We start from the raw sequence: 13,806 nt of genomic DNA, 5'->3' as shown, positions 1-13,806 counted from the left end.
TGCCTGGTGCTATGAAAGTAAATAATAATGGGAGGGGAAAGCAAAAGTTTCCCTAAGGAAGGGAAAACTTGCCTCAGTCTAAAGGAAGATTAGACCAGGCAAAGAGTGGGAGCAAAAAGTGCCACATAGAAAAGAGCCAAGGCAAGGGTCCTGTGGCAGGAGGAAACATGGCCATTTAAAAACCAAAAAAGACCAGAAAACATGGGATGCCCTAGGTAGACATTACCATCACTCGACAATATTTCCAGTTCCCTTCCCCTCCAGAACACTTGAGAGGATTGTATTTCCCTGCTCCTTTGAAGTTAGGTGAAACTCCTGAAGTTGAGCAGAGCCCTGAGACTTGCTTTAGCCAATGAAACGTGAGCGAAAGTGGCATCTGTTACCTCTTAGCCTCTCTGTGGAAGCATTTAAGAGATAGAATAGGTTTTTCTCTCTTTCCTCCTAGCTAATATGAAGGCACCACAGGAAAGGAGCAGGATCTCTGAGCCAACACAAGAAGGACAGCTGTCCTGGAGAGCCAAGAGGAGCTGACGCAGACCATGCAAGATCTAGAACAAAACCTTTGCCATGTTAAACCACTGAGGTTTAGGAGCTGTTTGTAATTGCAGCAAACCCAGCCTATCCTTTTTTCTTCTTCAAAGATTTTATTTATTTATTTGACACAGAGAGAGAATGAGCACAAGCAGGGCGGGGTGGGGGGAGCAGCAGGTAGAGGGAGAGGGAGAAGCAGGTTCCCTACTGAGTAAGGAGCCCAATGTGGGGCTCAATCCCAGAACCCTGGGATCATGACCTGAGCAGAAAGCAGATGCTTCACCAACTGAGCCACCCTGGCACCCCAAAACCTAGCCTATCCTATTGATATAGACCCAAGTTTGAGAAACTCCATAGAGGAATCGCATAACGTAAAGGGAAAAAAATCTAAAATACAGAATTTAAACATAAAGAATTCCTCATATCCACAGCTATTATCTACATCACATCTGCATTTATAGGTATTTATTCACTGAGTCATGAATTTCAATACCTAGTTTTTCAAAACTGCATCTGATTTTCTCTATGAAGTCTTAAACACTGAAGAGTGTTTTATTTTATAAAGTTGAATTGATAAAAAAAATAATAAAGTTGAATAGAAAACATTTATCAAGTGCCTCTCTACTATGCACTAGCACCGGGTTAAGTATCTGAATTTGTTCATTTAATTTTCCTAACAGCCAAGGAAGTGGGTCTATGACAAATGCACTTTCCAGAGGCATATAATATTATTTCAGATGCATATAAGCAAGGCTCAGAAAGGTTTAACAATAGCTGGGAAGTGATGTACTTAAAATGGAACCCAGATATGCCTGGCTCTTTAACAAATGAGCCTAACTTCTATGAAATATTGTGTGTATCTTGAGACTGAAAACTCTATTGGATTGAATTCCCTCATGGTAAGGACAATGTCTGATTTGTCTTTGCACCCCCAGCAGAGCTGGCCACCTAGATATCCTCAAAGCATATTTTTGGAAGTATCAAATGACTGATTGAAAAACATAAATGAGTTTATTACTGATAAAGTGCATTAACCTCTAGGGATTATATTTTGGCTATTTATTTATGCACTTATAACTTTACCAGATGGTAAACTCTTTGGGGACAGGGTATTGGTAAGTAACAAAACCCCAACTGAGTCCATTTTAAAGATCTAATTGGCTTTTTTAAACAAGTCATGCATTGGGCAGCATTGCATCAAGTAGGTGGAGGGGAACTCTGAGGAGTTGTACAAAATGGAAGGGGGGCCTGCGGTTTTCTAAAAATAGAGATACAGTGTTTATTTTTATACCTTCCACAGTTGACACACGGCCTTGATGAGTCAGTTTTCAGCAAACGTGGACTAGGTCCCTTCTTCTGAATCCCCAGAGCCAGCAAATGCTGAAGTAGAGATTCTGTTCAGGGCAATAGCCCCTGGTCCTTCCACACCATACAAACTGCTGTCCTCCAGCCTCCCTGAGTTCTATTCTTCCAGCAATAATTTAGTTAATTCAGTATTTTTTTTTCTAGGAATATATAATTTATGATCCAACCATACACAACAGAAAAAAAAAACGAAACTAATTTTGTATTCAACTTTGAAAACTGTTAAGTCATCTGTTATTTGGGGGAAAAAGACAGAGAGAGAAAACACATCTGAATGTACATATGATAAAATGGCCTTGAGGATGTAACTCAAGCCAACCAAAGCACAGAAATCCAGAGTTCACCCTGCAACAGCATCCTGAAATTGTGTCTCCGCTTCCACCCGGGGTCTGTGAACGAGCTTCCCAGGTGTTACTTCCCAGGGATGACAGGACTCAGTCTCTGGAGCTCTGGGTTGCTCTGAACTGGAAGGATACTATCTTATCGCACTTCAGTCCAGGCAGCCTAAAGGCAGGCTTTTTGAAACTTTTAACCAACTCCCAGTAAGAAATGCTTTTCACACTGCAACTGAGTATATTGTCTGTCTCTGTCTTTATAATATTTGTACTGAAATAAAAATGTGATGGAATACCCCCATTATGTGTGATGCACTCTGACGTTGGTTGGTCCATTTCTGTTTTCTATTCTATTTTGCATTTTAAAAATTGTAGCTGCAATCCACCAAGTTAATTTCACCACCCATTGAGTCGTCCAATTTGAAAAACACTGGCCCAATGCATACATATAAATCGCTGCTTCTTGAGTGCAGGGACACGCATCTTTTTGCCTGTGTCTTTAGCACCTACCACCTTTTTTTTTTTGTCCTGAACAAATGAGGAAGTGAATATCTACCATGTGCTAGGAGTGCAAGATAACCGATACTGAGAGCTAAAACTGTAGAGATCCTTGCCCTGGCAGAGCTTACAGCCTATTGAGGAAGGGGAAAAGCACCCACCAACCCACCATCAATAAACAGAGACAAGGAGTTCAGCACATGTAAAAATCTCTTCCCACCTCTACTCTACAAAAAGCGCCTGGAACTCTATTGTTTCTGTCCCCATTTTTCCTTTGGAAGCCCCAATCTGCCCATTCCACAGGGGCCTGGCAAGACTCCTTATGAGAGCTCTGCCCTACCCCCTGGCATGAGTGGGGGGCCTGGCCACAGTGATGAATATGATTGGTTCAGGGAGCAACAGGTGACTTCAAGTGAACCAACTAAAGTCATCATTATAATCAGTACATAGAAAGGGGCTCTTTTTCTCTGGGACTATAAATATAAGATCAAATGAAGCTAGAGCTCTCTTCCATTATATAAAGAGAACAGGTTAGAAAACGAAACTGAAATACGCAGAAAAAGATAGCTAAGAGCAGAAGCAAGAGAAGAAAGATCACCATTTGAAACTGTCAGTCTAAGAGAGGCCTAGAGCCGGCAGGTCAGCAACACCTCACAACTATTTGAGCTAATAACTCCACTTTTCCCTACTGCTGGTCTAAGGTGGATGGATCTCTGTTATTTGTAGCTAACTATAACTGTGAAAGGAAGGGTAGAAAGCCAATTAGTTTCTTTTATTTATTTATTTTAAGATTTTTTATTTTTTTGAAAGCTCTTCACTTTGTTATTTAAGTTTTATTTATTTAAGTAATCTCTGCACCCATCGTGGGGCTCAAACTCACAGCCCCAAGATCAAGAGTCTCATGCTCCATCCACAAGCCAGCCTAATGCCCCTAATTTCTTTCTTTCTTTCTTTTTTTTTAAAGAATAGAAAGGGGGGTGCCTGGCTGGCTCGGTGGGTAGAGCAGGCAAGTCATGATCTCAGGAGTCACTTGAGTTCAAGCCCCACATTGGGCATACAGCTTACTTAAGGGGAAGAAAAAAAAAAAAGAACAAATATATTTGTGGGATCACAGACACACTTTTCCCGTGATTGGGAAATTTGCCCAGAATATGTCAGGTCTCAAGGGTTCCAGAGTTATGAAGCTGGCTGATTTCTTTCCTTCCTTACCTTCTTCTTTCCCTCTTCCTTTCTTTCATCTCTCTATCTAAGATCACCGTATCAGCTGTGTGGAGAAAGTTTAGGGGAGTTTATAGAGAAAGCAGGGAAGCTCTGATATATTCCTAGCTAGAAAAAAACCTAGGTAAAGTAGTTTAGACCCGAGTGTCATGGTGGCGAAAGAGATGAAGAGAAGCAGACTTCAGAATAATTTTGGCGGAGCTGCTAGGATTGGGTCAGGGACTAGACAGATGTAAGGGACTGAACTGTCAAAATGAATGAATAAAATGGATAAATTAATATTCATTGAGTTCAGCAGTCACAGAGCAGGTGTATGTCTTAGACCTTGTGGTAAGAGCCGGGACAGGGAAGATGAGGAACAGTCTCTGCCTTCAAGGAGTTTACAGCAGAGGAGCTCCTAACGTTCAGGAAAGACAAACAACAACAGGAGTAGCAAAGATCTCACCTGCAGTTGAGAGAATGGGCTTTGTCTTCCTTCTAGACATGGGAGGCCTGAGCCTTGCCTTTGTAAGACAGGACTTGTGCTCACTGTGGTAACCTAGCCCCTAGCCCCCCACACCCAGGCCATTGTGGGGATTAGGGGAAGGACTGCTATTGAGAGGGCAGTGGGTGAGGGGAAGGAAAAAAGATGGGGACAAATATATGCAAGATGGGAGCCCATGCTGAGCTCCATTATCATAGCCTGCAAAATAGGATTTGGAGAAACACGGGGTATGAGAGGAGGTGTTATATAGTGATGGAATGGTAGCTTCCAAGAGCACTATCAGGCCAACTGTCTCAGAGGGCATGGAACAGAAAGGGTCTCAGACCAGGTTAAATGCTCAAAATATTATTAAATCAAGGAAAAACACAAAGAAGGAGAAGCAAGGGGAAAGGTGGGATAGGTTGACACATTTAAGATAAGACGGAATGGGGTGGAAGCACGACGGTACCTGAAGCCTGGGGGCACATAATGTTTGCGTGATCTGTCTCTTGGCTACATCAGCCTTCCCCACTAATGGTGCAGTTACAAGGACCAGAGGGGAGGTTCGAGCAAAGGCGTGCCACCCACAGACAGAAGTTTCCCTGGATCAGTGACACACGCTGACACCAAAGAAATGCACAGGCCAGTACATCTGGCCACGGATGTAGCTTATCAGTTAGCCAGGTGAACAACTACGGGTTTTACCCGCATATTTTGGTCAGAGGATGGGGCCAGACTGGTTGTCATCTTCTGCATTAAGCCTCCATGCATGAGGGCCACATGGGTGTCTCCGTGGGTTAAGCGTCCGACTCCTGGTTTTGGCTCAGGTCACGATCTCAGGGTCATGAGATAGAGCCCCGCTTCCTTCCGGGCTCCTTCCTCAGCAGGGCGTCTGCTTCTCTCCTCCCTCTCCCTCTGCCCCTCCCTACCCCTCTCTCTCTAAAATAAATAAATAGATCTTTAAAAAGATGACTTCATGTGTGAATATTTAGTGTCTCATGTATCTTTAGGATATCATGAATACTTAGAGTTCCAGTGTCTCATATTCTCTTAGTACCTCAAAAATGTTAGGTATTTGGGGTGCCTGGGTGGCTCAGTCAGTTAAGCGTCTGCCTTCAGCTCAGGTCATGAACCCAGGGTCCTGGGGGAGTCTGCTTCTCCCTCTCCCACTCATTCTCTCTATCTCTCTCTGTCTCTCAAATAAATAAATAAAAATTAAAAAAAAATATCAGGTATCATTTGGTCCTTCCACCCTTTCTATGTTTGACACACACATCTTGTATTATTTATCTTTCCTTAACAAATTTATGAAAGGTTTTGCATTATCTTACAAATCATAAACTCATTCATTTTCTAAACTGGAATAGACTGGTGTACAAAGCAAAGGCACATTACAGTAGGACAATGTATCCAAGCCAGAGAAACCTCTGGGAATGATGAAAGCTAGTCAGGACAAGAGGGCCCAGAGCCCTGGGGATTACTTTTCAAAGACCTAAGAGGAGAGGGACGTTCTCCCTTGGGAATCAGGAGCTGAACCCAGGAAGGGAAGAGGGCCAGCCAGAGCCTGCAAAGGAGTGCTTCACAGGGGCCGCTGGCCAGAGGGTGATAGGGAAGCAGCTAGGATAAGCAGATCCAACCCAGAGCCTCAGGATTGCGGACACCCAAACCTGGAGCAGGAGACTTCTCCCTGAGGCCTCCAAGGATGGGAGAATTCAGAGAAGAGGTGAGAGGAAGCATGGCCAGGCCCAGGTCCAGCCCAGCCCAGTCCAGCCCAGCCTTAGGGCCTGTGAATAAAGACCAGCTCATACCAGGACTCCCCAGGTTTCTCGAAAATCTGTAAGCTATTTTCGTTACTCCTTGTTTCCAGGCAGCTCAACTAGTAAAATGAATAAGGGTTTAAGCAAAGAAAGGAGGAGGTGCGAGGGGTATTGGTTACTTATTTAAAAGCCGGCCAGGGGAGTAGGGAGCAGCCCCTAATGGGGAGGTATGTGTGTGTTGGGACGGGTGCGGGGGAGGGATACAGCAGCACCCTGGGAGCCTACGGGAAGAGACACGGAAGCCAGCCCCATCCCAGTGGAGGTGTGAAAGCTGGATGAGGCCGGGGTGGGGGTAGGGGCGGGGTGAGAGCTGCGACCCCAGCTGCTCTGCCAGCCCCTCGGGGAATACTTGGGCTTTTAAAACCACTTTGCTTTGTAGTCAGAGGTATAGGAACTGACTGCTGTGGTTAGGGGGGGCTGTGGGAAATAGTTCTGCCCCTCCCCTCGGGGCTCCCACCGTCCCTCCTCCATCACTGTACACTCATTGTCTGTTCTCTGTGGGTCTCCCCCCGCCAGACGTGAGCGTCCCGGGAGCAGGCACTGTGTCCGATTCACCTCTTTCTGCCTCACAATGTGGCCCAGCGTGGGGCCTGACACTTGGAAGTTTCTCAAAGAGTTACTTGTTGAATGAATGAACAAATGAATGCTTTCTCCCAACCACTCTGAACTCTCGATGGGATTTACAAAGAACGAAAGGCCTGATCGCTGCTCCGGATTCTTTACATCACTTCACCAGGCGTTCATGTGCCTCCGGGATTCAAGGAGGCAGTGAACCCCTAAGCTTTGGTTTCTATGTTGATGTGCATTCTCCTGGGGATAAGATTCTACATAATTTATCAGGTTTTCAAAGAGGCGTCTGTCCCTCCCAAAGACGGAGAGTAATCATTGAGAAAATAGTTCCAGGATGGAGATTTTATGTAAGTTCTCTCAGCATTCATTTCTCTGAACAAAATTTCTTTTCTTTTCTTCCTGTCTATAATCTCTTGAGTTTATTTTGTAATGTCAGAATCATCCGTTCACCTGAGTAAATGGTAACAAGATGCTGATGGGGGCCAGGACATGCGGGCCACCTTGACTTACTAAATATTTTAAGCTGAAGGAATTTTTTTTTTTTTAAGATTTTATTTTTAAGTAATCTCTACACCCAGAGTAGGGCTCAAACCTATAACCCGGAGATCAAGAGTCACAGGCTCTATGGACTGAGCCGGCCAGGTGCCCTAGCTGAAGGAATTGTTAAAAGCCACAGAAGCAGGAGGGTCACTCTGACCTCCATTACCCCACCTTCTTCCTTTAAACAGGTCTTAAAACTCCCCTGTGAATGGTACTCTCCCTGCACCAGGAGGAAGCAAGATAGTCTTGTTACCAGGGACAGAGAACTTAGGGCCGAGAAGGCTGTGTAAACAAGACTTGTTAAACTAACCTTTATCTTCTTGGTTACTTCTTCACCATTTACTACCCCCAGCCCAAACCCCCTTGTCTTGTCAATTCTTCACAAATTGTTATTTCCCTAAAAGGTATAAAAGCTACCTGCTCTGGTCCCTTCCTCAGGTCTTCATTCTCTTGGGAGGCTCCCATGTACATGTAAAATTTTTTGAAAACGTACATGCTTTTCTCCTGTTCATCTGTCTTTGTCAGTTTCATTTTCTGACCAAGCCAAGGACACTGTAAGGGTCGCGGGAAACTTCTTCCTCCCCTACAATACCATCACCCTTTGCAATCTCCCAGAACCTCCCCTTTGTCACCTCCGCTAATGCACCCTTAACTGATTTCTCTTACACACGGGGTTTTGGAGGTGGGAAGACAGCGTGGAGCGGCTGTGCGGCTGTTTAAGTGAGACCTCCAGGGCAGAGGCAGAAGCAGGAAGCGAGCTGCTGAGACACTCAGCTACCTAATCCAATTCTCCTTGCACACTCAGCAGCCTCCCCTCCCTCTGCATAACAATGGAAGGAAAGAGGAAGTGGGAAAAAATAAGGTCATGTAACTGAGTTAGAAGGGGTAATTACCAGGACCCTGGAGCGGAGGGAAAGTACCTCCCAGAAAGAAGGGGCTAAAGACAGGCCTATGAGGCTGACGAGTGGAGAAATTAGTATGCAGCCAAATATTCGCTTGTGCAGGGAAGCAAAAAAAATAAAACCTCAGTGCCGAATTGGCCAGGCACTGCAGAAACCTGAGGTAGGCAGCGAGGCCTGGGCTACAGTAGATGGGAAGGAGGAAGAAAGCAAGCTCCAAGCCAGGCGGGGATTTTGCAGCAGCTGCTGTGCCCTGATACTGAGTATTGGTGCCGCGAGGGAGGGATGAGTCAGTCCCAGCAGATCCAAGCTTAGGATTAAAGAGCCGGTAGGAAGGCACTCAGCAAACACCTTCGTGTGAGAGGGCTAGTGACCATTCTGAAGTGGGATCCCCACCCATACAGGACACCAAGGAGGTCCTGGACCTGCTGGAAGGGCTCATTTGCATGGAGACTGAGAGTGAAGTGTTTTAAACTACCTTCCCTTCCTCTCCCCGGAAGTTCCTACCAGATTTGCCACCCTTTGTTTGATTTCATGGCGTTGTCTAAAAGCAGGGTTGGCTTAGAGTGGAAGGTGAAGGGGTAAGTGCCAGATTATGGTTGTGAATGTCACCTCTTGCTACAGGAGGCAGGGAAGGGCGTTTTGAAACAAGAATTCTTGGTTATGGGTGTGGCTGGAAATGCTTCTGCACCTTGATGCCTCATGGGAGAGAACTAGGAGCTGTGTGGGGATCTGGCCAACTATGGGCTGGTTTCTTTGAGGAAGGTAAGGTCCACCACTATCCTGACATTCGTGGCAGTTGAAAGGATGGCAGGACCGGGTTGCATCACTCAGCCTAAGTCTATATAGAAACAGAAAATGACCTAGAGCACATACTGGCCCCTGAATGAGCTGTTAGTAGTTCCCGGTGGCTGAGCAGCCCCTGCAACAGCATGTTAGAGAAGGAGCCCCTTTTGGGAGAGGAAGTTTGTGATAGGTGACTTCGATGAGATGGTTTCGTGCTTGCTTTGTGGCAAGATATAGACATCATGAAATTTGCCATCTTAACTATTTTTTTCCTAATATTTCATTAAGGTTCACGTAAGGTTGGGGCTCGGACTCACAACCCTGAGATCAAGAGTCATGTTGTCTACCGACTGAGCCAGCCCGGCTCCCCTTAACCATTTTAAAATACACAAATACAATGACACTAAGTAAAACCACAATGTTGTACAACCAGCACCACTATTTCCGAAATGTTGTCTGTACTCACTTGTGTGCTTATTTTTGTGGTTATTATTTAAATAACTTTTTCTCTAGAATATGTTGGTCTCTGGTGATAGCTGGAGTCAGGTCAAGTTATGTAGAATCATGGAGCGCCTGGGTGGCTCAGTCGTTAAGCGGCTGCCTTCGGCTCAGGGCGTGATCCCAGCGTTTTGGGGTCGAGCCCCGCATCAGGCTCCTCCGCTGGGAGCCTGCTTCTTCCTCTCCCACTCCCCCTGCTGTGTTCCCTCTCTCGCTGGCTGTCTCTGTCAAATAAATAAATAAATAAAATCTTAGAAAAAAAAAAGTTATATAGAATCAACAGATTTCTTCACCTGCGTTTCTTTTGTCACAGGATTGCCGTGAGCTCTTTTCTGTGTAAACAGCATTGCTGCTTTCCTTCTATATACACACGCTTCCTTTAACAAAGTAGAAATAATATCAAACTACCCAAAGCTTAGTGCTTAATACTACAACTCTTTTACCTGCTTGCAATTCTGTGAGTCATCAAGTTGGGTAGGAATCAACTGGGCATTTCTTCTTAGAGTTAACTAGGGCCATTTATGCCACTGCAGTCTTCTGGTGGTTCAGCTGGGGCTGGGTGGTATAATATGGCCTCCTTCGTATGTTGGCAGCTGGCTGTGGGCTTGGGTGATATATTTCCACCATGTTACCTGGGTAGTAGGGTTGCAAAAGCAGCAAGAGAGAAAGGTTAAGACCCCTCTGTGCACACGGTTTTCAAGCTTCAATCTGACTCATCATTTGCCAATGTCCCATTGTCCAAAGCAAGTCACATGGCCAAACCCAGAGTCTGTGTGGAGGGGACTTTATGAAATCTGGATACATCTGGTGTGGTTCTTTGGGGCCACACCTACATTTTGCATTTTGCTTTCCCCCTTAACAGTGTATCTATTTTCCAAGTTGATAAAATTATCATAATTACGTTTGTAATAACTACACAATAGTCAATCAAAGGACTATGCCAAAATGTGCCTGATCATTATTACTTTATTTTTTTGTGGTTCGTTTTAATTTTCACTGTTATAAATAAATCATTAAGCTCTCCCTCCTCCATGACTGCCACCTCCTCCTTCTGCCGCTCCTGGTGCTACTCGTGTGCTCCTTTGTGCAGACCTGGTACCTCTTTTGTGAAGCAGCCCCTGAGGAGACTCCGGCACTTTCCATGGCCAGCCCAAGGCCTAAGGAAGGAGTCAAGGGCGAGAACAATGATCATATTAATTTGAAGGTCGTGGGCAGGATGGTTCTGGGTGCAATGTAAGATTAAGAGGTATATACCTCTTAGTATAACTCACGAGAGCCTATTGTGAGCGGTGGCATTTGTCAGTGAGGAAGATCAGATTCTGATTTGAAGGGCAGCCAATCAATGAAGCAGACACACCTGCACATTTGGAAATGGGTCATGAAGACACAATAGATGTGTTCCAGCAGCAGATGGGAGGGTGTGTACTACAAAGGGAACCTGAGGGGCCTGGCTGGCTCAGTCAATGGAGCATGTGACTCTTGGTCTCAGGGTTGTGAGTTTGAGCCCCAACCCTATGTTGAGTGTAGAGATTACTTAAAAATAAAATCTTTAAAAAAAGGGGGGGGGGGACCCGCTACTTTACTCCAGAACTCTGCTCCTCCAGACCAAGAAGACATTCTCAATGAGAAAACCAAAATTTGGTTCCATCACATCCGGACTAATACTGTATAGTTTTCTCTATTCTCTCATTTTCCCCTTTCTGCATTCCTTTATTGTATATAAAGTAATTGTGGATATGTACAAGCACATTACATTTTTAAAAAACTAAATGGCCAATGGTATGTTTTGATGGACATCAAATGGAGATGGGATGGGGAAAATACTAGTTCTATGAATATATCCCCTTTCTCCATTAATGGCATGCTCATACAGCTCTGATCTTTATATTCCAGTAAGGTATTTTGCTCTCATTGTTTAACAAAAAAAAAGGACAACATAAAATCCTTGCATTCCTTCTTCAGTTGGAGAATTTTAATGTTTTTAATTTATCATTGTAAAACCAAGGACAGTTTTTTTTTTTTTTGATTTGTTAAAATATTTATTGAGCAGCTAGGGAGATACAAAAGTGATTAAAACATCGTCAAAGAGGTGAGGCAAACGCACACATCATAGAAAGCCAAGTGTAAGGGGGTCACTGAATCATAGCAGCCAAAAGAAAAGAGCTTTAGGAGATGAGATTGCTTCCAGCAAGGACAATTTTATAACTTTTTTGTGCATAGCTGTTACACGTAGTGCACTTTTTTTTTTTTTTAATTTAAGATTATTTATTTATTTATTTATTTGACAGAGAAACAGAGAGTGCGAGCGCACATGCCCGCGCCCAAGCAGGGGGAGCGGCAGGCAGAGGGAGAGGGAGAAGCAGGATCCCGCTGAGCAGGGAGCCAGATGTGGGGCTCGATCCCACAACACCGGGATCATGGCCTGAGCCAAAGGCAGACGCTAACCGACTGAGGTACCAAGCCACCGGGAGCTTTGTCTTTAAGCAGGAATAAGTTACTCTAAAACAAATGAAACCTAGATAGTTCTCCCTTCCAGTCAAGCACCTCATTTAAATGCATTTCTTGTTCTTTAAAAAAGAATAAGTCATTAAACAGATATTTATTGAGTAACTACTATGTATAAGGAATTATTCATGAGTGCTAAGGACACCTGTTTACTTAGATTTTTTTCAGGAGAAATTCAGACAAACGTGAATAGGTAATATGCACTATGGAGAGAAAGTGGGGAAGGGAGATTAGATCCTCAAGACAAGTGGGGGGGGTTGCTATTTTGGGTCTGTTAAAAATGTTGGGGGGGGCACCTGGCCGGTTCAGTGAGTAGAACATCCAACTTTTGATCTCTGGGTCATGAGTGTGAGCCCCACAGTGGGGGTAGACATTACTTTTAAAAAATGGCTTAAACAAATAAAGGGAACCTTTATTTGTTTTTTTTTTAAAGATTTTATTTATTTATTTATTTGAGAGAGAGAGGGAAAGAGCACAGATGGAAAGGGAGAAGCAGACTCCCTGCTGGGCAGAGAGCCCAATGTGGGACTTGATCCCAGGATCCTGGGATCATGACCTCATCTGAAATCAAGAGTCAGAGGCTTAAAGGACTGAACCACCCAGGCACCCCCCACCTTTTTAAAAAGTAAGCTCTACACCCAATGTGGGGCTTGAACTCTAGACCCCAGATCAAGAGTTGCAAGCTCTGGGGCGCCTGGGTGGCACAGCGGTTAAGCGTCTGCCTTCGGCTCAGGGCGTGATCCCGGCGTTATGGGATCGAGCCCCATGTCAGGCTCCTCCACTGTGAGCCTGCTTCTTCCTCTCCCACTCCCCTGCTTGTGTTCCCTCTCTCGCTGGCTGTCTCTATCTCTGTCAAATAAATAAATAAAATCTTTAAAAAAAAAAAAAGAGTTGCAAGCTCTACTGACTGAGCCAGCCAGGCACCCCTGCAGCCTTTCATCTTAACCTACTTCAATCTTTTGCACTTTAGCTTTTGAGCTGTAATTGCTGTTTTCTGTTGCTCTACGGTGTGTGTGGGGGAAGAGATATTAAGTGGCACATGCACACACACAGACACAGGTAGGATCACACTTTGATATATGTTTCCTGTTGTGTAAAAAAAATCAGGAATAAAATAAACCTGGAATTATAAAGGGCTAAACACAGAGGAAACCAAATACTTTTAATTAGGGAACTTAGGTAGGTATTTTTTTGAGTAGCAGCTGTATCTTGGCCCTGAAGAGGGATAAAAGGTTCCTTGGCAGGGGCCCATCTGGGAATGTGTGGTTCTGACCCTGTGCTATGTGCTCTGCTTGGTTGAGCACTCTTGACACTGACCAGGAGGCGGGGCCCCTTTTGGTGAGAAGAACATCAGTCTTGGGCCCTTGTGTCTATTTCTTTCTTTCTTTCTTTTTCTTTTTTTAAGATTTTATGTATTAATTTGAGAGAGAGAGAGAGAGCACAAGCACGGGGGAGCGGCAGGCAGAGGGAGAGGGAGAGGCAGACTCCCCTCGGAGCAGGGAGCCCAATGCTGGGCTGGGACTTGATCCCAGGACCCCGGGATCATGACCTGAGCCAAAGGCAGATGTTTAACCAACTGAACTGTTTAACTAACCCAGGCGCCCCTCTTTGTGTCTATTTCTACTTTCCTTTTTTAAAAAAATATTTTATTTATTTATTTATTTATTTGAGAGAGAGAGAGAGAATGAGCAAGCAGGGGGAAGAGCAGAGGGAGAGGGACAAGCAGACTCCGCGCTGAGTGCAGAGCCCCATGGTGGGGGGGGCTCTATGCCACAACCCTG

General features: G+C 44.8%; 1 protein-coding gene and 1 pseudogene across 1 annotated transcript in view; one reads left to right on the top strand and one right to left on the bottom strand.

Annotated features, from left to right (window-relative positions):
- PIK3CB (phosphatidylinositol-4,5-bisphosphate 3-kinase catalytic subunit beta) overlaps positions 1 to 9,714 on the bottom strand; it is a 201,602-nt gene extending 191,888 nt beyond the window's left edge. The window contains exon 1 of the mRNA XM_040636757.1: positions 9,489 to 9,714. The gene's annotated coding sequence lies outside the window, so the exon portion shown is untranslated. The remainder of the gene's footprint in view (positions 1 to 9,488) is intronic.
- A 735-nt stretch (positions 9,715 to 10,449) lies between these two features.
- On the top strand, positions 10,450 to 11,201 carry LOC103681702 (annotated as a pseudogene).
- The last annotated feature ends 2,605 nt before the right edge of the window (positions 11,202 to 13,806 follow it).

Source organism: Ursus maritimus, unplaced genomic scaffold, assembly GCF_017311325.1.
Source record: "Ursus maritimus isolate PB19 unplaced genomic scaffold, ASM1731132v1 scaffold_20, whole genome shotgun sequence".
NCBI lineage: Eukaryota > Metazoa > Chordata > Mammalia > Carnivora > Ursidae > Ursus > Ursus maritimus.
Note: the sequence above shows the minus strand (reverse complement) of the source record. Positions and strands in the feature narration are given on the sequence as shown.